The 23068-nt window shown below is 34.8% G+C and overlaps 1 protein-coding gene across 1 annotated transcript in view; it reads left to right on the top strand.

Annotated features, from left to right (window-relative positions):
• LOC141447839 (uncharacterized) overlaps positions 1–23068 on the top strand; it is a 158503-nt gene that overhangs the window by 12746 nt on the left and 122689 nt on the right. Inside the window, exon 2 of the transcript XR_012454614.1 lies at positions 1072–1280. The gene's annotated coding sequence lies outside the window, so the exon portion shown is untranslated. The remainder of the gene's footprint in view (positions 1–1071; positions 1281–23068) is intronic.

The following is a 23068-nucleotide window of genomic DNA, read 5'->3' as shown; positions in this document are numbered from 1 at the left end:
TTTTGTAGGAACTCTCTCGCCTCTTTTACTTACAGCACTGCAGAGGCTAATACCCAATAAAACCCATGGTTTTTTTGCCCTTTTTTTGGCATTGGCTTCCGCCATACAGCCAGCATTGTCTAGGTGCTTATCACTAGAATATCACTCACTCTCCATTCTTACTTATAAATACCTTCGCTTCACACATTCATCCCTCTACTATATACAACTATTTACATAAACTACAACTAATGGATGGATCAGTACTCTATATTCCTGCCATCCTTATAGCTTAACCGAAATTAAAATCACCGTAATCCTTCTCTAATCATTTTCTTTACATTCATTCTAATTGGATATAACTTTTAAATACATTCATATTTCTTTGCTAGCTCTGCTACAGATTTAAGCACATAGATGTTGGTGGAGAATATTATGTCTTCGTAGCGAAATGTTGCATCTAAATTAAGTACCTGTATATGTCGTCAAACACTATATATTTTTGAAAACCATTTAAACCATAACTGCTGAGTGGTTTTTTCCCCCCCAACAACTCGATAAAGTTACGCCTCCAATAGCCGCCATTGTTCAACAGAATGGTTTCGATCCAGTGGATTCGCATGACAACGCCCGTTTACGTGTTTTACAATTCATTTTCTGGGCCACCATACTATCCGGATCACTTGCCAAAGGTTGATAACGTTTTCAAGCCCCTGGATAACTTACTAGTGCGATCTTCACTATTCGTTGAATTCTTTGAATCCTGAGGAACCAATTTTTAATAGGGATGGATTAAATTGAACGAATATTGGTTAAGTTTCACACTTTTAAAAATGACCATCGGAAATCTTTAAAATTTTTCTCTTTACTCGTATATTAAAAACATAGATACCCAGCAATTGAAGCGTTACGTCATAATAACATGCTAATTGATGCTGAATGTGGTTTCCAAATTATGAATGAATGGTTGCATTTCCTCGCAAGATACACGCTTTTCTTGCCCATTTATTTCTAATTTTTCTGTTGCTTTTAAGTAGTTTTTAAATTTCTAAATATAATTTACACTTGATTGATTTTATTTTTATTTTCCAGGTACTTTTAGTGTCTCCGGGTGTGATTAACGAGAGTGTCTTTTTGTTGCTAATTTTAATAAAATGATTTTAAAACTTATTTATAAAACAATTTAGTTCAGATTAATTCAAAATTCCGTAGTTAATTAGTGCGTTAAATGTTTTTTTAAATTGTGTCTGATGTTGGATTTGTAATTGGAGATTGCTTCATGTACCATCCATCAGATAAAGGTAAGCTGTTTTAAGTTATATTTTGCTCATGCTTGAGATGCTATTGTTTGTCATAAAAATTAGTATAATTTTTAAACTATAACGTTATATTTGAAAAAGTCTTAGATGAAAATTGTGACCATCTTCTAAGATTGTCTCATTTGTATTATTACTGTGTTGTACTTTTTGTTTGAGGTTTTTTATTTTTAATCATTTATGTAGTTACAATCAATGTATTGCGTTATAAGCAACAAGGGTAACTATAAGCAACAAGGGTAACTATAAGCAACAAGGGTAACAATAAGCAACATATCAGAGTGGAGAAGTTACCTGGTGGTAACACTCCAATAACGTTTTACTCTCTATTGACTCTCTTCGTCAGATAGGAGATCACGAGGCCCACTGTCTTTTAAGACGTCTAGAAGTGTTGTCTGGAAAATGTTCTGGAAGAGATAGATGTTGTACAAGTGGATTGTGATGAGATTGAATGTTAAGATGGCATTTTCTGTAACGTGTTTTCAGCCACTTGTGTTGCACGAAAGGAATGTTCAAGTCTGTGTGAATGGTTACGTAGAAAGGAGCGCTTAATATAGAGCGAAAAATTTTAGACTGCAAGGACCTGGATCCTTTTCAGATTTGAGCGTTTGGTTGAACCTCCACAGTTCGATGATGAAACTTAAATACAAACTATTTACCCCTTTACATATTTTAGAAGAAATTAATGGAACAGAATAATGTATAGCTTACTTACTTATACACAATAAAATACATTATAAAAGACGAACAGATAACTTCAAACAATACAAAACTGAACATAACCTTATTAAAAAATAATAAAATGCCTTCTATTTATTAAACTTAAACTCTAAACCTAACCTACAATTCAATAAAAAGTAAATTCCTCTATTACAGTTTTCCTATAATTTAAGGCATTTACAGTAAAAATAAATAAATTTTGCCAATTCGATATAATATTACTGAGTAAAAACCCATTTCGGTAATTCGATATGATCGCAGTTCTTTCTTTTATAAAGAGTATCACAGAGAGTAAACAAATTAAAACTATCCGGTAGGACACTTGTCTAAGGGTTGATCGTCAAACAGTGCACGGAAAAGCGTAACGTTCAAAAACACCCAACCAGGGCCGGATTTAGATGAAAAGAGGCCCTAGGCTATTCCACTTATGGAGGCCCTTTCACCTCCCACTTTTAAGTTTGTAAATTACATGAGAGATTATAAAATACATCACTACTGTGATATACGTACAGTGGTCAAAAAAAGTATTCATACACTAAGTTTTTTTACTTTATCTACAGAACTTTGGTTTCTAGGATGAATATTTCTTCAGCACTGAAATCGAAGATAGTAACAATGAATTTAATGCTCTCATTTTCTTTTATAAACATAAAGAATTGATTAAAAAGCAGAAAAACAATTTATTGTATGCAAAATAAGTATTCATACACTCAGTCTGAATGTTATAATTAACGCAAAATACCTAAATACCTAATATTTTGTAAGCAATCCCTTTGCATTTATTATTGCCTGAAGCCTCCTTGGCATAGATTCCTGATGGTCTGTGGCGTAACAAGGGTTCCTGAAGTTAAAGCGAGGCTTTCTGAGAGTTGGCGTGCTCATCGAAAGCGCATACTTCTTTCTACAGGATAACGATCCCAATCTTACAGCCCAAAAAACGAAGGAATGGCTGCTTTATAATGCCCGGAAACAACTTCTTACCCCTCCACAGTCTCCGTATATAAACCCTATTGAAAATTTATGGTCTTGTTTGGAGCGGAAAATTCGAAAATTGAAATGTTCTTCCAGAAAAGAGCTCATAACCAATTTAAAGAAATCATGGGCAAAAATCACATCTCAAGAGACACTAAACCTGGTGGAATCTATGCCAAGGAGGCTTCAGGCAATAACAAATGCAAAGGGATTGCTTACAAAATATTAGGTCTTTAGTTTTGCGTTAATTATAACATTCAGACTGAGTGTATGAATACTTATTTTGCATACAATAAATTATTTTTCTGCTTTTTAATCAATTCTTTATGTTTATAAAAGAAAATGAGAGCATTAAATTCATTGTTACTATCTTCGATTTCAGTGCTGAAGAAGTAGTCATCCTAGAAACAAAAGTTCTGTAGATTAAGTAAGAAAACTTAAGTGTATGAATACTTTTTTTGACCACTGTATATCGATATGTTAAATGAAACAAGTTGTTATTGGTACTATTTTTAGAATAGTGTAATTTTAATTTTGCTAACAATTTGAATGTAGGCCTCTCTTGATCTTGAGGCCCTAGGCTGAAACCTAGTTAGCCTATAGGAAAATCCGGCCCTGCACCCAACTTTGACAATTTTTTTTCTCTTTTTCTATAAAAGAGAAAATTCCAAAATTTTCTTTAAAATATAGGGCAAACCCTCCTTTATAACTGTAATTTTTTTGCAACAACCCAGATCTAATAGATTTTGAGAAAAACATTGCCGAAAATGGGCAAAATAAAATAATAAATCCCTAAAAGGTTGATTCTATTAATTATCTACTGACCCTTCCATATGGATAGATGATATGGATGACATAGCGTGCAAAGTGAAATAGCAAAAGGACAAAACTAGGAGAAAATAAAGGGACAAAGAGTAGATATTTAATGGATGACTTAAGAGAAGAACTAGACATTTCTGTTTGAGGTCAACCCACCTTTTTGGGTATCATAAATCCACAAACACACACACACACACAGAGAAAGATGCCTCTTTTTATCTCTTTCCATATTTCTTGTCTCGGTGGAATAATTTTTTTCACCATCTACCGACAAGTTTGAGAGAAAAGATCGTTAACGCGAATAGGCTAAAGATGACACAAAAGGTTTGTTTTTTTTTTCGAGAACAGACCGCACAGTCTCCTTACTCCTTGCCCTAAAGGGAGGGTTATGTCCTTCCAGAATTCAATAACAGGTACGTCTCAGGTCTGGGGAACCCATATCTAAATTTTTACATTCATTATGCCCAACTATATATATTTTTTTCTCCTCTTTCTCTAAGACCTGAACTGAAGAAATGATGCCTTCATAATTTGTGTCCCCTGCTGTAAATACATAGTTGGGCAAACGCCAGGTAATAATTCAATATAAATTATATAACAATAACCAGAATAATATGGTGATTCGTCTGAATGTAAAACCTCTCTACCAAAAGGGTACAATAACTATAAAAATAGATGTAGTGGGGGGCGGATTGCTTCGTGATGTAAACACAATTTATAGTTGACACTATAAATTTTTGTAAAATAAATTTAAAACGACAAAAAAAAATGTGCGTAATTAGGACGATTTTCAAGGTTATATTCTTCAATTTATAGTTGTCATATTTTCTGGGCATTACGAGTAAAATATTTATTGAATTTCAGTAATGTGATGTGGAAAACCGGATAGTTTTTTGGTATGGGGTTCTACTTAATTGCGGTCCGAAAGTGTTTCCACACCATTGGTGTTTAGTGAAACTGGTTAAACCACATCGTCTTGGTTGATGAAAAAAAACCCTCCTGGTTTTCTATGGACATTTTACTAGGAAAATGTCAGAGCTGTTAATTAAGGATAACCATTTCCTTCCTTCTAGCTTTTCCTTCTCCTTACTAGATATTCTGAAGATTACTTTTCCAATTCAAATTGAGGAATCTAGTGCTCTGATAACTGCAATAGGATTTCTCCTCCATATGGCAACGTTGTCCACTGTCTTAAGCTTTACATCGAAGCTATACGAGGTGTGGCTATTAAATAACGAGACTATTGCTGTAAAACATTTTATTTTAAATTAAACATATTTAGTTATTATCACCTTCAATATACACCACTCCCCTATCCCTACAACGCTCCATGCGAATTTACCATTGTTCGAAACAGTGCTGGAAATCTTTTTCTGTGAGCTCCTACATGACGCGTGCCGCTTTTTCTTTCACAGCTTCAACCGTCTGAAATCGTGTTCCTTTTAATGCAGATTTGACTTTAGGGAACAGACAAAAGTAAGGCCAGGTCAGGCGAATAAGGCGGATGGCCTAAAATACTGGGATGTTGTACTTGGCTAGAAACGTTTTGACAGACAATGTAGTGTGAGCCGGCACGTTGCCTTGATGGAGAATCCATGACTTGTTCTTTCACAAATCGGGCCGTTTTTCCTTCACGGAGTTGAGCAAGCACCTCACGGTAGTAATGTTGATTAATTATAATCGATATTTTCATCCGTTTTGGACGTGGAAGGGCGACCCGGGCGGTCATCATCTCCGACGTCTTCTCGGCCATCTTGGAAACGCTTGAACCACTCAAAAACTCGCACAAGTAATTAACATTCATCGCCATAAACTTCTTTTAATAAAAGATAAGTTTCAGTAGCGGTTTTACCCATGTTAGTATCATGTTTTCGGCAAAAGGAAACTAACACCTCTTACACAAACGACGGTTCCGGTCAGACAGATTTCTCTACAAACACGTGAGACGCTGCAATCGAAAGAGAAGGCTTTTACGCTGCACAGCGGTCGGTCGTTAGGATTTGGAGCATTCATAGTTCTTCTGTAGTAGCATCAGTCTCGTTATTTAATAGCCACACCCTCGTATTGAAACTGACAAGAACTGAAGAACCGCTTTAGAGTGCTCTTTAGATTTCTATTCAGTGTAACTCTAGTAATATCCATTGGTCTCAGTTAGTATCAATTTATTATTTTTTATTTAACCAACTTTTTTGCTTTCCAAGACCATTTTCAGGGCTTTAACATGTGTACAATACATTAATCAGTGAAAAAGCAACTGTATATTACAATGCATCATTACTTTTTTGTGCACTGTCCAACGATAGCTAGAATCCCAGTAGCCCAGGCTGTCTAGCAGAACACTAGAGGAACGAGATACCGGAAGTAGGCGTACCGCACTTTGATCTGTTGATAAAAGTGGCATTTCCGGGTAAAAAATAATGTTCGCTAAGTTTACAATCGTAATTTCAATAAAAAATCGTTGAGTTGAAAAATAAATATTTCAAATTTGGGAATAGTATTTTAGAGATTTAGTCGCTCTCGAAAACAATACATGTTAATATGCGAACAAGATCAAAAAACACAATAAATAAAATGAATTTATTCCGTGATTTATCGGATATATTTTAACAACTTTAACCTTCTCAGTTTAAGTCACTTAACTTGACAATTGAAGCGTTTAACTCCAATTATAAAACATCTTTCGAAGATAATATTATAATCATGTTTAGATATACCAGGGTCCTTTGAAAAGTCCGTGCAAAAATAAAAACTACTAAATTTTTTGGGGTAAACCTTTTTTATTTTGCAGCATAGTCTCCTTTTAGGCTTATACACTTCGTCCAACGCTGCTCTAGTTTGTTGATCCCTTCCGAATAATAGGATTTGTCCAAGTCTGAAAAATAGCCATTCGTTTCTGCAATCACCTCCTCGTTTGAATAAAATCTTTTTCCCGCCAGCCATTTCTTCATATTGGGGAACAAATAGTAGTCCGAGGGAGCCAAGTCTGGAGAATAGGGGGATGTAAAACGAGTTGGAACCCTATTTCCATTAATTTTGCGACCACAACTGCTGAGGTGTGAGCTGGTGCGTTGTCGTGATGGAAAAGGACTTTTTTGTGGGCCAATCGTTGGCGTTTTTCTTGCAGCTCGGTTTTCAAACAGTCCAATAACGATGAATAATATGCACCTGTAATAGTTTTACCCTTTTCCAGATAGTCGATAAGGATTATTCCTTGCGAATCCCAAAAGACAGTCGCCATAATCTTTCCGGCCGAAGGTACGGTCTTCGCCTTTTTTTGGCGCAGATTCCCCCTTGGTAACCCATTGTTTAGATTATTCTTTGGTCTCAGGAGGGTAGTGATGTATCCATGTTTCATCCACAGTGACGAAACGACGCTTAAAGTCCTGCGGATTCTTCTGGAACAGCTGCAAACCGTCCTTGCAACACTTCACACGATTTCGTTTTTGGTCAAGCGTGAGCAATCGCGGCACCCATCTTGCGGATAGCTTTGTCATGTCCAAATATTGATGCAAAATATTATGTACCCGTTCATTCGAGATGCCCACAGCACTAGCAATCTCACGCACCTTCACTTTTCTGTCATCCATCACCATATCATGGATTTTATCAATGATTTCTGGAGTAGTAACCTCAACAGGGCGTCCAGAACGTTCAGTGTCACTTGTGCCCATATAGCCACTCCGAAAATTTTGAAACCACTTATAAACTGTTCTAATCGAAGGTGCAGAGTCACCATAATGTTTATCAAGCTTCTCTTTAGTCTCCTGAGGCGTTTTGCCTTTCATAAAGTAGTGTTTAATCAACACACGAAATTCTTTTTCGTCCATTTTTTGAAAATCACTCGACTTCCTCGATTCAAACGAATGCCAAACACAAAGAAATAGACCGATCTGGCTGAAACTTGGTGTGTGTTCTTCCAAGAGATGCTACTAACTAAACATAACCTCGATACGCGCCAGTGGTGCTATCTCTCTGACTTTGCACGGACTTTTCAAACGACCCTCGTAATTACACAAAAAAACAACTGTCCCTCATTTAGCTTGATTTTCCGCTATTAAAATAGTAAAATGGCGGAAAAATGGCAAAATTATAAATCACTTTCAGGTATGTTCCTCTTGGTCTGCACTAACCTTATGTTATCTAACTTTTCAGCACATCTGTTATTTTTCTTCATTCGTCCAAAATTGATTAACGATTTGCAATCGATTTACCGTGAATAACATTTCTCATCTTCTATTGCAAATTGCAACCTAAGTTCACACCTAATTTTCTGCAGGTGAAAACTTTGGCTTTTTATTAGCTAAATAATTAATTACCTGTCTTCTAGGATAATAGAGCTTCTTGTAGAAAGAATTATTTGTAGAGAATAAAAAGGAATCGATTTTGGCGTAAGAATTAAAGGAGTTTAAAAAAAAAATAGTATTCAATTTAGTGTGTAACACATACTGAAATCAATTTTAGTGGAAAGAATTTGAAACAGAAACGATGTCTTTATCTAGATAAATGGTTCAACTGAAACTAACAAATCGTTCTAGAGTCCATTCTTCTTGAGAAACCATTTTTTTTTAATTTCGGAAGTTTAGGAACATATTTAATGAACACCACTAATACCTGTTACTTCATATCTAACTTGCGGGGTACACGACCTAAAATAATCAACAAAGATTAATAGTTGCGTAGAGTCCGGTAGATCGCAGTACGCTTGGAATAAAATGGGTAGATAAAGTAAAAAGTTCAGAAATTAGAAAAAAATAAATAAAAACAAAAAACGCGAATACCAGGTGGTTCTATCAACGAAAATGCTCAAATAGAACTGAGAAGGACCAAGTTGGTGGACTGTACGGTGTTCCGGTAGGAAGAAAAAAGAACAAATAGGCAGTGCACTTGTTGAAGCGACGAACTTAAGCTGTTCTGTGGTTAAATTTGGACTTTAAGAGGCAAAAAATTAGGAAAAATTGGGAAATAAAGGGGAAGGATTTATTCCAAATTGGAACTAAATTCATTTATTTTATATAATTTGGTACATAGGAAAGTTCCAAGTCTGCGGAAAGTGATCAGTTTTCTCTCGATTATTATTGCGGAAATTGAGTTCATGTCACCCAAGAAGGATTTTCCGCACTACTAACCATTTGGTAAACATTGATTTTTCTCTGAACGGCTGTAGGAATTTATTATCTTTCTATAGCAGTAATATAAGCTGTAAAATATATAAGAATATAAGCTGTAGGAATAATATCTTTCTTAATGAACAATAATAATAACGGAAAATTGGAAAATTGAAAATAATAAAGGGTAACCAGATTTAAAGTTTGAGAATTTCACCGTTTTGGTGGTAACAGAAATTGGTATTCCTCGACTTTCCAAAAAGATAACAATAATAAACGACAATTCTAGAAATAATATGGTCACATTGGAGCTTCTTTTTTTTTAAACAACTTCTTTTAAAACTTCCCATGAACTTAGATGGAATGGCTGCTGAAGAATGAACACTGTAGTCGAACAGAACAAAAGGGATCACAGACAAAAAAACAACAAGTTGGACTTAACCCTTTTGAGCCATACACAAGTCCTATTCAGTTTATCTGCAGCCGGACTAAAACCTCTTGGCATAGTCTTTCAATCACTCCACAAATTAAGTCTACTTGGCATAACACACCCTAATTGGCAAACAAGCAGACATTTTGAATTGATTGTGGTAGTCTGATGGAATTATAGAGGAATCATGAAGACGGTATGAAGAATCAAGGGTCTTCAACGTGAATTTTGGTGCCCCCTTTTTTGCAGTTTCCAAGGGTTTAGGATTGCACTGTGGGCACTGATTAGGGCGCCAAATCGTGATATAAAGGAAATGACGTGGTACACTTCCGGTTGAGGAATCTACTGAACGCGGGAAGAGAAAATTCGTGCGGGTGTTTCACTTGTTTATGAAGTTTCGAAGCAGTTTTGAGGAAACTTAAAATTACTCAGGAAAATCAAAATGGTTCATTTTTAAATGTTTAATGTATTCAGAGAGGAAAAAAAACATTAATTTAATCTCAAATTAATTAAAAATTTCCAGAAAATAAGTCAACATTTAAATATTTATGACGTAGGTGTTTACAAATATTGTTGGGTTAAGAATAGTGTTTGAGGGAGAGGCCACCGATCGACTCCTGGCTACACCGTCCGGCAGAAAGAGCATGCTCCAGCTGGTAGCCACTCCCCCTAGCGTCATTCTATTGGTTGAACAACCAGTCACTTCCTTTATAAGAAATATGACTAACATTACCATTATCCTAGATTGGATATATATATCATATTTTGAAGGACATTTTATGACGTTTTCCAATTTAATGCAACTTGTTGATGTATTCTTTTGATCCGTACAATCGACCATTTTTATATTTCTTCTTAATTGGATTGTCTTTGAGTTATTGGTTGTTTCGTCCATGAAGAGGGGGAAAAAAATTTAAATTCAAAATTGTATTTATTGGTTTGCAAATTACATCACAATTCAAATGTTCTTATTTGCTGAAAAAAAAAAAAAAATAGTCCACTTATTTATTTGTGAGGAATATTGAAACAAGATGGCGGACAAATTTAACGCGCTCATGTGATGTCCTTACTGAAATGTTTCTGTTGAGCAGTAAAGTGCTCGCAGTGCCTCGATAGCCGAGCGGTTAGCCGAGATGAGGACTGTAATGCTAAGATGTGTGGTACTGGGTTCGATTCCCGGTCTCGGCTTTGTTTTTTTTTTTTTTTTTTACTTAATGCATATTCTTTCTTTTCTGTGATGCTGCAGCCCATGCAGATTCTTGGCCTCCATTAATTAAGGTTCCCATTCTTGTCGTTCTACCGCCTCTCTCCTTCACTTTCCTCCTTTTAGAGTCTTCTCAAAGTCGTCCGACTAAGGCGCGTCTACCTTGGGGCCATTTGCCCCTTGGCATGTCCTTAGTACGCTCCCGTCTCAAGCCATAATCTCTGTCCATTGGCGTCCTAGCTACTGGAAGCCTGTTACTCGTAACTCTTAAAAGGAACTCCGTTAATTTGGCACTTCGAGATATCTTCTTAGTTCTTACTATCAGCTTTAAGGTAGTTTCCGGCCGCAAGTCTGAACCAAATATCTTCGCTAAATCATTGTCATGATCTTCAGGTTTTTAAAAATAATCCTTCACTTCGAAACACTACTTACCCACCAAAAGAATCAACAAAACGTCTCTCTCTCCTCTTCATAAACCAAATACTTTGCTGCCTCCACATTTATCTGTAACCCATATCTAGCAGCCATCCGTTTTAAGTCTATAAAAACCTCTTATAAAGCACATGTTTGATCTAGCAACTGTAGCTACAACGTTTGCACGGACAAGACATTTGATAGTGTGATTTGTATGTTACCTCTTTGGTTTGGGAGTTCACAAACGATTGAAAATACCCGATTGACAAGAACTAGGTGATGACGAAATTCTGTGGAGACTTGAAAATTGCACTTAAGCACCACTAGACTAACACCCACCCCTCCTATTGTTAGTATTTCTACCTTATTTCTGTCTCTATGTTAAAGTATGCTTCATCTAATTATGGTATCTATACTTTGCTCTCTAGTCCTAACTTCTTCGAGGAACTAAGAGTACAATCTTATTTCATCTTTTGGTGAAATTTTTTATATTCTGAGCCCCCTAATTGGAAAATCTTAGTTTTTTTCAAAATCGAACCCTTTTTTTTTAGTGTCTATGTGTGTGTGATCAGTAAAATTCAAAAATATGAATCCATTAACCATGCTTCTATTTTATAGATGATTCTGTAACTCATCTATGTTCACGGCGCTCATTTCGAATCTAATTAATGTTTTGAGCTCATATGTTTTCTTATTGAATGGAAACATTATTTCATTGTAGGAGGAAGATAATATTATCTTATTAACAACAATACCAAACTTTATTATTGTAATAAAAAAATACACTTGTGGCTGTCCCCAATAGAATCATTAATAAACACATTGCAGCAATCAATCTGAAATGTCATTTAAAAATAACAATGATATGTTTAGTTGTGTGTATAATATACATCCAACTGGCTCAAGTTGATTGATGTTAGGGTAGTCCAAGGGGGTGTAGTGAAGGAGGACTGTTAATATAAAAAAAAAATACCCAACCCAAAGGGCCAGAAGATCTGGGCGTAGCAAAGGGTGACAATACATATGTAAGTTGTCCCTTTTACACGTAGATTGAGTATCTAACCTTTGTTAAATCTACTCTTTAGTAGATTTTATAGAGCCTGAGGCGGCCTTTTTTTAAACGTAGGCTTTCTAGTGATGTCTGATTAGAAAATAGATAACATTATTGTAGCATCCTTAGATAGATAACCTTACTGATAATAATAGCGGTAAAAACATCTAAAGAAACAAAGGTGAGGATTTAATGGGCCTAAAAACAAATCAAACAGAAATGACTCAAACCTGTATTTCAACTTATTAATTTTTCTAACTCCGAATTTTAAAATGCACTTAGGGTAAGGTTACTCAACTTATACCCCTTAAAAAAACGTTCTCAGAAATCAGAGAGTATATTGGTAAACACATACTTATGGGTATCATTGGAAACCTTAGTAAACCCTGCTTCTACTTATTGCACAAAAATTAAATAGTCTGCCCAATTTTTCCCTTAAAATCCAAAAATTTAAAAAATTGAAATCGGTACGACTAAGGAAACCAGTACCTTAAGTCGTACCACCTGCTGCTTAAGTCATATCTCGAGCTAAAATTAAATAAATATATAGTTTATTTACAAATAAATATATTTGGACTTGGAACTGGAGCCAGCAAATTCACATTTGCCTTTATTTCTCTCGAAGTCTGACGTGATAAGTTGGAGACTGAATGTGAGAAAATATCGGCAGCAAGTGTTTCAATTTCCTGTATTTGTCCACGACTTGTGTAGGTGTTGTCCTAGAGTCGACGGAAGTGGGTCGGGGCTGACGGACTTTCAATTCAGTTTCAATATTCTCTTCTGGAGTCGGTAATTGGACAATGAGCACTCATTATTGAACCAGAGAAGTCTTCATCCCGACGAAAGACGTTTCTATTATATGACCACAATCCTGTAGATTTTGAAGCCGTTTATGGTAATATCGAACAGATTTTGGTTATGCTTTACCCCAATAACTCCGAAACGGTACTTTGTTTAATTCTTTCGCGAAAGGATTTATTCTTACCTAATTGATGAGGCTTCGTTATAATAACTCTTAAGTGATTTAAAAGAAGAACTGTCCAATGGTTGAAGACGGAGTGCTCATGTACCTAGCCCCGTAGTTATTGAAAATGTATTTCAACTGATACAAATACCGGTGGTACGATTTAGGAAGCGTAAATGGATACGAGATGAGACACAGCGTACAAGTCAGTTAATAAAGCCCTAAAACTTTTTTGAAAAAAATCTTTCACAAAACCGCAAGAGGCAAACAGATCACTAATAGATATATAACTAATACTAAAAAAGCAAAATGTATTTACCTAGTGTTTTCTTGCCTTAGGAGCTTCCACACAACAGATGGAAATTACACTCAAGCCGGCGCGTTGTCTTGATAGAGAACTCATGATTTGTTCTTCCACAAATCGGGTCATTTTTTCCTTACTCTTTCACGGAGTTGAGCTGGCACCTCACGGTAGTAATATTGATTAATTATAATCGATAGTTTCATCCGTTTTGGACGTGGAAGGGCGACCCGGGCGGTCATCATCTCCGACGTCTTCTCGACTATCTTGGAAACGCTTGAATCACTCAAAAACTCGCGCACGTAATTAACATTCATCGCCATGAACTTCTTTTAATAAAAGATAAGTTTCAGTAGCGGTTTTATCAAGTTTTGATGTGAAATTTCACGACAATTCGTTGCTCTATTTCATGTTAGTATCATGTTTTCGGCAAAAGGAAACTAACACCTCTTACACAAACGACGGTTCCGGTCAGACAGATTTCTCTACAAACACGTGAGACGCTGCAATCGAAAGAGAAGGCTTTACGCTGCACACCTTTCGGCCGTTAAGATTTGGCACTCGCATAGTTTTTCTGTAGCAGCATCAGTCTCGTAATTTAATAGCCACACCTCGTATACCGAGAACAGTCTTAATTCATTAAAACGCAGATTGCACTGCCTTCGCGCATGAGTACAACTGAGCAGTATAACTGTACTCTGTTACCATTTGTACGACGGGAAGAGTACTTTTGAAATCATTGAGGTACGATTTAGGCACCGATACGACTTAGGCGACTTTCCCCTGATTATTTCTATCATTGCATTGAGAAACTGCTAACTACAACTTTGGTGTGCAGCGGATGGAAATAGATTGCGAAACTCTGCCCTAATAGTAATAATTTGAGTGCACTAAGTAATATTTAACTTAATGTGGTATTTAATTTCTGAATTTGTATATTTTTAAAGATGTTTGATATATTCTGAGCTCTTTTTCTGATATTCGTAAACTGTTCATAAATAAAATCCTTTGGCAATACGAGTATAATATGCCTAGACGAGGATATAAATTATTATTAATTCGATCGTCATTAAATAATGAAATTAAATGTAAAATGCAAAGTTATTTTTTAAAAAAGTTCAGTGTTTACAATAACTGTATTATTATGGAACCATCTTTTTTTAAAAAATGAATTATTACCAATTAGTGTTTGAATACAGGAGGCCAGTTTGGAGTATGAATAACAGGGCCAGGTATATAAATGTTCAGGAGTCAACAATATCTTTAAGAGATACAGATCTCCTTATCTCTGACATCTCTGAGAAAAAAACATTCTTTAGTTTTTTATCTTTTTCACCCCAACTGATCCACCCTTGCTAAACATAAAGTGGGTATACATTTACAAAGAAAATAATAGAGAAAACTACCCTCTCGTAAAAATGGACATGATAAATTCTAAAAATATTAATAATAAAAAGATGGCGGAGTTTGGTTTTACAAGAGGTTTAGCTCTAGAGTGCTGCGGTGGTGATAACTTGGCTCTAACTGTTGCTATGATTTAGCCCTCATGTAAATGAGCTCATTCTTTCTAAGTGTACGTGAGTTTTTGTGTTTGTACTAGTTACACACATCAGGCCGACCACACCACAGTTCCCCCGCGCCCGCGCTACCACAGCCTCTAACCATTATCCACAGCCTACACGATAAAAAAGTTTATGTGGACTTTCCTCCGCCCCCAATCTTGACCTCCTCCTTTTCTTCTTCGTCTTCTACCACCTCCTCTACCTCATATGAAGTTTTGTTTATAAGCTGGACATTCGAATAAATTCAAATAAGGTAACACTTTAATGTATTAAAAGTCCCCTCCTCCTCTCCTCCAAACTTCGACTTCGTGTCTGCACTTAAAAGAGAGAGACGAAAATAAAAATAAGAAAAATTGGTTGTATTCGATTCTTTGTATTCTTGGTAAAGTGGTATAACTAGCTAGAACAATGTCACAAAGAACTGTTTTACATACAAATCGCTACTATTTCCGTTTGCATATAATGATTCATAAAAATTTACTGGTTATTTAGTTATTTTTATTGGTGGAAAGAGATTATTTGTTTTTTTTAGTAGAAAAGTGGGGAGAATCAAATCCTCTTTAATAAAACAAATTTTTTATGGAACCAAAACAGTGATCAGATATCTCAGTTTCATTTATTTTTCTTTGTTTTTTACTACCAAAATATTCAAATAAATTCTGCTGAATGGTTTAATTTATAGACATTTTTTTCAAGATTTTCTGAAATTCCATTCATCTTTTGTAATTAACGTTATTGTGAATGAATCATTTGGGGCAGAGTAGATAAAATGAGAATTTTTGTCTCATCTGTTCTTCTAAATGTTAAGATTCTCCATTCTTCCATTGATAAAGTTCTGTACTTGGGACCCTAAGTGAACAAAAAGACTCAGTTGGTACTTGAATCATACTAAACTGACGATACAAAACTGCTCTTACGTCTTTACCATCTTACTCTGAAATCTGAAATTGAAGCCCTTTTATACGTAACTATTCTTGAACCTTGAATAGAAATGTCGTCTACTTTTCAACTCCTTTGTGGACCACATACATTGATCTAAACAATCAGAACAGAATACCCACCAATCTTTGATTTTTAAAATATAAAAATTATTGTAATTGTTAATAAGCACAAGCCCTGAAGATGACCTAGTCCCTTGATAGCAAAACTTTGTAGATATAAGATCCAAAAATTTGAAAATATTATTATTTGACGTGCCAAGTAGTTTTTATGTATTATTTATGATTTATTTATGTATTATGTATGATTTATTTATTCAATAGATCTTATCTTGTCTGAAGAAAGTCTTAACTTATTAATAAACCATTAATTAAAAATATAAAAGTTTTTAATCGGGCCCCGTGCCATGCAAATTTTGAAACGTGCTATCTTTGGCGCGATTGCCATTGATTTGCCATCACTGATCTAGTCCCCATGATCGAAAAGTTGTCAAAAATTAAATAAAAAAAATTATAACTGAAATTAGCAATAATCTTTTTTCCTTTTGAATCTATGAATCAGCCAATTCTACGGATTAAAAATACAATTTATGATTAAAAATACAATTTAATCATAAATTTAATTGATAATTTTTTTTTTAATTAAATTTTATTCTGAATTTAATCGGCGAAATTAATCCGTTACTTAAATTGATTTAATATGAGACTTCAACTAATGGTTCGGATCACGTTTTGGCGAGCCTACCTTTCTGAGTAACTCCAACAAAATCTTTTCGATTAAATTTTTAATTCTTTGACTTCACAAGCATGTGACTCACTAAACCAATCCATATAATCACTTTAAACCATTTTGGTGACTCATTAGAACCACATAGAACCACCTTAGATTCTCATTTTAGGAGGGGTTCATTTTAGGAGAAGTAAGGTTTTCTAAACTTCCGTTTATAGGTATTTTAAGGTTTTACTACCTTTAAGTATTTGATTATTAAATTTCTAAACAAACTTCCAAGAAGATAGGAAATTAATTTACCTAAAGTGCAATTTTAAAGAAAAGCTTTTTCTATAATTAACTATGGATTTGCAGAACGGATTCATTCGTAGCTGATCCAATGGCGTATTTTACCTTAAATTTCAGTTTGGCTTGTAATTACTCGTATTTCTCAATTAATAGTTTGGTTCAGAGGGAATGTGTCGCATTCTATCAACATTATCATTATTTTCTATGCAATTCTAAGTTATAAGAGAATTCAATTAATATTCGTAAGTAATGGTAACAAAAAGTCATGTGAGTGTTCATACGAGATTCTTTTCATGAGAAAGTAAAGCGAATCTTAATTTAATAAAAAAAATTCTTGAAAATTTAGAATTATTTTTTTCGAATAATTTGTTGGCATTATTTCTCAATATCTGCATAAGATTAATATTATTACTAAAATAATAAAAAAAAGTTAATAAAATATGAGAAAATAATGAAAGATTAAGAAAAATAAGTGAAAGGTATTGAAGAACCATTATTAATACGCTTTGACCCAACCCATAAGTCTGTAACTAGTTTTCATTGGACGGGGCGTGGTTACACTAGAGGTGGGCATGACCCGCCCACCGCCTGTAACCTTACTGCCTTGTGATTGGCCAATACTTTAAACGTGATAATTTCAATGAAATAATTAATTTAAAATTTTTTTTCCAACATTTCTCCCATAGGTATTTGATAAACTTTCCAAATAAGTAATAAAAAAATTTTCCCATTAAAAATACGATAAAAAATATTTCTTTTGGAATAATACTTCATAATTTACCCAAGTATCGTTAACAGAAACAAAAAAGTTGAGAATTTGTATTGTTTAATCGTGAAATAGATAAAAGAGAAATAGGCTAGTTAGCCGCCATTAAATAGGCTATAAGCTTACTTTACAGTCCAGTCGGTGGAGAGCTCTAGCGGCAATTTTTGTAAACATAAATGCAGTTTCTACATTCATATTTAACCATGTTAGATTTATATAGGACCACCTTCCACTCACATTTAACCATGCTGACGACTCACTAGACTTATATAGGGCTATCTTATTTACATTTAACCATATTGACGACTCATTAGACTTATACAGGACCACCTTACACTCATATTCAATCATGTTGACGACTCATAAGACGTATATAGGACTATCTTACACTCACATTTAACCATGTTGACGGCTCACTAGACATATATAGAACTATCTTACAATCACATTTAGCCATGTTGCTCACTCACAAGACCCTATATAAGTCCACCTTATACTTAACATATTTAACCATGTTGGTTACTCTCTAGACCTATATACAACCACCTTACACTCACATTTAACCATGTTGGTTACTCTCCTCTAAACTTATATACAACCACCTTACACTCTATTTAGCCATGTTGGTCACTCACAAGACCTATATAGGTCCACCTTACATTTAACTATGTTACTCATTCACAAGACTTATATAAATCCACCTTACACTCATATTTACTCATGTTGGTTACTCTCTAGACCTATATACAACCACCTTACACTCACATTTAACCATGTTGGTCACTCACAAGACCTATATAGGTCCACCTTACACTCATATTTACTCATGTTGGTTACTCTCTAGACCTATATACAACCACCTTACACTCACATTTAACCATGTTGGTCACTCACAAGACCTATATAGGTCCACCTTACACTCATATTTACTCATGTTGGTTACTCTCTAGACCTATATACAACCACCTTACACTCATACTTAACCAAGTTGCTCACTCACAAGACCTATATAAGTCTTCCTTACACTCATATTTAACCATGTCGGTCACTCACAAGACCTATATAGAACACTTTATTCTTACGTTTAACCGCGTTGGTGACTCACTTGACTTATATAAGTCCACCTTACATTCACATTTAACTATGTATGTTATTCACTAGACCTATGTAGAACCACCTTACACTCATATTTAACCATGTTAATTACTCTCCTCTAAACTTATATACAACCACCTTACACTCTATTTAACCATGTTAATTACTCTCCTCTAAACTTATATACAACCACCTTACACTCTATTTAACCATGTTGGTCACTCACAAGACCTATATAGGTCCACCTTACACTAACATTTAACTATGTTACTCATTCACAAGACTTATATAAATCCACCATACACTCATATTTACTCATGTTGGTTACTCTCTAGACCTATATACAACCACCTTACACTCACATTTAACCATGTTGGTTACTCTCTTCTAAACTTATATACAACCACCTTACACTCTATTTAGCCATGTTGGTCACTCACAAGACCTATATAGGTCCACCTTACACTAACATTTAACTATGTTACTCATTCACAAGACTTATATAAATCCACCTTACACTCATATTTACTCATGTTGGTTACTCTCTAGACCTATATACAACCACCTTACACTCACATTTAACCATGTTGGTCACTCACAAGACCTATATAGGTCCACCTTACACTCATATTTACTCATGTTGGTTACTCTCTAGACCTATATACAACCACCTTACACTCATACTTAACCAAGTTGCTCACTCACAAGACCTATATAAGTCTTCCTTACACTCATATTTAACCATGTCGGTCACTCACAAGACCTATATAGAACCACTTTATTCTTACGTTTAACCGCGTTGGTGACTCACTTGACTTATATAAGTCCACCTTACATTCACATTTAACTATGTATGTTATTCACTAGACCTATGTAGAACCACCTTACACTCATATTTAACCATGTCAATTACTCTCCTCTAAACTTATATACAACCACCTTACACTCTATTTAACCATGTTAATTACTCTCCTCTAAACTTATATACAACCACCTTACACTCTATTTAACCATGTTGGTCACTCACAAGACCTATATAGGTCCACCTTACACTAACATTTAACTATGTTACTCATTCACAAGACTTATATAAATCCACCATACACTCATATTTACTCATGATTAAGTTCCAAATAAATTAAAAGTGAATTTAATTTAATCAACTAATTTTGGTCGATTAATTTTTTTATTTTAATCGTGATTATACCTAATTAAATTTGGTTTTAATTCAAATGGAATTTAATTGTTTAAATTTTTGTCCAACTCTGCTGCGGAGTTTATGGGGTCTAACTTTAGAGTTATCTATTTGATTTTCATTTGAAACAATTCCAGTTATCACTAAATCGTCGCTAACTTTAACTTGAAGAAACTTATTTCTTCTAGAATTCCTTATGTAAACTAAAAGGAATATAAGTTGGGTGGGTGTAATAGTTTTCGAAAGAAAAAAGAAAGAAAAAAAATAAAAGAAGAAAGAAGTTAAGTGAAAAGATGGTACAATAACAGATGATTTAAGAAAAAAAATAACACAATGTGATCCATGAAGCGTGGCCAGAAGTAGCAAGTGTCAAGCATCTAGTCCTAGACAGGTGTCTGAGTAGGACATTTCTAGAAATGTAACTGTGATGCAGGTAAACTAGAAATACAGAGTTCTGGCAAACTTACTTATTACCTAACTAACCGTCCCCTGGTTGGCTGAGCAATCGCACGGTCTTCGTTACCTACTTTAATTTTCTTGAAACTTAACTTCCTCAAATATGAACTTTAGTTAAAATATTTAATCATTATCATTGGGTTAAAATTGCCAAAAATTACAAGAAATTTATTCATTGAATCCCGGTCAGCTTATTTTTTTTTTTTTCAAATTTAAAATTTTGGTTACACACTCACAGTTTTCATTAATATTTAAAGTGGGAAATTTTAAGGATAGCTCAAATATCCTTTCGCTTAAAAGTGATTTTTAGGAAAATCTCAAAAACGGCAAAATTAATTCTGTGAAAATGGCAGTAATTTTGTCCAAAAACTTAGGGCGGATATTGGTCTAGTGGTCAAGAGCGTGGCTTTGTAAGTGGGAGAACCCCAGTTCGATTTTCGTGTATGGTTACTTCTTTTTATTTGTTAGAAAAAAATTGTTTATAGTAAAGTATGTGCTTCCACCCTCGTCCACGACACCTAATTGGTAGTTGGAAGTTAAGCTACGCCTTAAAAAAAATTGGGTGATTACGTTTTTACTTGTCCACAAACTTATTGTAGGGATCTGATGATATAACATAAGTTACGCTGACAACACTATCTACGGACAGACAGACTTACAGATTCTCTAATTTGGAAAAGACATGTCAAGGCATCTCAAAACGGATATTCCTGTGAAAACTCAAATTGGGAAATTTGACACTCTCGGGATACGTTGAGAAATTTATAAAGAAATCATACTGCCAGTAATGTACCCAAATTCTGTTGGGGAATAGAACTTTTGATATAAAAATATATATTTTTTCTCTCCTGAATTCTGTTTGATAAAGGATTAAAGACTCAAAAATAAATAAGGAGCACCCAGCAGTCCAGTTTATTAGTATTCAAAGACTGCTATAGTCCTAATCTAGAAGGAGGAGGAGAACTTATTTCTTAGTTTTGTCGTGTGTTCTAAAAATTTTGGTAATTTATTTTACCGTTTTGTCGGGTGGTTTTGTTTATGTAACTGTTGGAATTAATTATATTCTTGTGAACGACAGATTTATTAGCAGCTAAAACGTCTTGTTGAGAATTTATTAAATATAAATTATCTTTATTAAGTTTGCTTGTTGACTGTGAATAAATAAATTAGAAAATTCGAGTCACATCCATTGGCGTTAACTAAATAAATAAATAAACTAAGTTTTGTAGTCCAGATATCTTTAGATTCGACAAAAATATTCATAGATCGATTGCTGAAACCAAGGAAATCATGTAGAACGATTTTTAGAGTAGAACACATCAAAAGTTTCTACATATTCAAACAGATTTGAATCGGTAGAACAAGCTGGGCTAAGGCAAAATGTCTTGCGACATGAAGTTGAGCATTAGAGATTTGGAAGGTGGCTCCAACATGATTTCCAATTAGGGATCTAGAACTAGATTTAAAATCTCATCGATATAATTAGGATCATGGTGAACACGGAAACATTGTGTTTTCTTCTCCGAAACACAATCTCAACAGGCTATCCACCGCCATGCCTTTGCATTCCTTACCTTTTTTTTCGTCTACAATGGTCTTTTATGAGTCCTACGATCATCCGAATGTCTGCTCTGCCTTGTATGAGTACTAGCCAATAGTTTGGCTCCGTGTACCGGGCCTTCCACTTCCACCTCTGCCTTCTTGGAGCCATCACTGCATATATGTCTTCTCTGTTGTAGTACACTCTTCCAAACCTCACCGTTCTGTGTAAAAACGGTTTGCTGAGGAGCTGACTTGGGGGGAAGAGACATCTATGGAAGATAGAATCTACAAACTGCGCGCATTTCCTAGTTATCTCATCCTTATCAGTCCACGACCTAGGGTAGTATGTTTAACAATGGGAATTAGGCGCCTCGGTAGCGATAACTGTAAAGCTAAGATGTATTGTTGGCTTAGTGGGTTCGATTCCCAGTCTTAGGCCTTAGATTTCATTTAATGGTTAATATGAGAAATTTTTTATTTTACTTTATTTATTTTTTTAGAGTTTTCCCCACAGTGAGGATTCCCTCGCCCAAACTAATTTAATTTTTTATTTTTCCCCTCTAAATCTCACTTTTTTTTGCATCTTCTATTGAAACACCATATCCAGCCATATCCTCCTTAGCCCCATCTTCAGCCATGACAGCTTCGGCCTACCTCTTCTCCTTCTTCTCTCTGGGTCCCATTCCATGTGCCGTCTAGGAATCCTTTGCTCTTCCATCCTAGAAACATGTTCAAGCCACTCCAATCTTTTCTCCGTAATTCTTTGGAGGATGTCCTTCTCTAATTCCATAGTCTTTCTTATCACCGAATTTCTAACTCTTTATAAAAGAAATTAATAAAAGTAAAGCATGTATGCTAGTGGCTCCGTCCACGACCCCTAATTGGCAGTAGGACTTAAAACCCGCCTGAAAAATTAACTATAGGAATTTGGATTTTGTTTGACCAGGACGATAGTCTGTTTTAAAATAAGGATTTACGCTGAAATAAAAGGCTCCTAATGATTAAGAAATATTGCTAGCCGAGAATGATGTGCATCCATTTTCAAATCCATAAATGGTTACCCGTAAAATTTGATTGCTAAACCAAACTATGTTCTAATAGTTACTATATTGTGACAATGGCTCGGAGAAATGCTCCATAAATGTTCATAACTTTTTATAGCATCAATTATAGCTTGTTGCATATTGTAGTAGAACATAACCAAGGAAATGAAAAGTACGC

This window comes from Rhodnius prolixus, unplaced genomic scaffold (genome assembly GCF_049639745.1).
Source record: "Rhodnius prolixus isolate KJV_2025 unplaced genomic scaffold, Rpr scaffold_13, whole genome shotgun sequence".
NCBI lineage: Eukaryota > Metazoa > Arthropoda > Insecta > Hemiptera > Reduviidae > Rhodnius > Rhodnius prolixus.
This window is presented reverse-complemented; position numbering and strand designations above follow the sequence as displayed.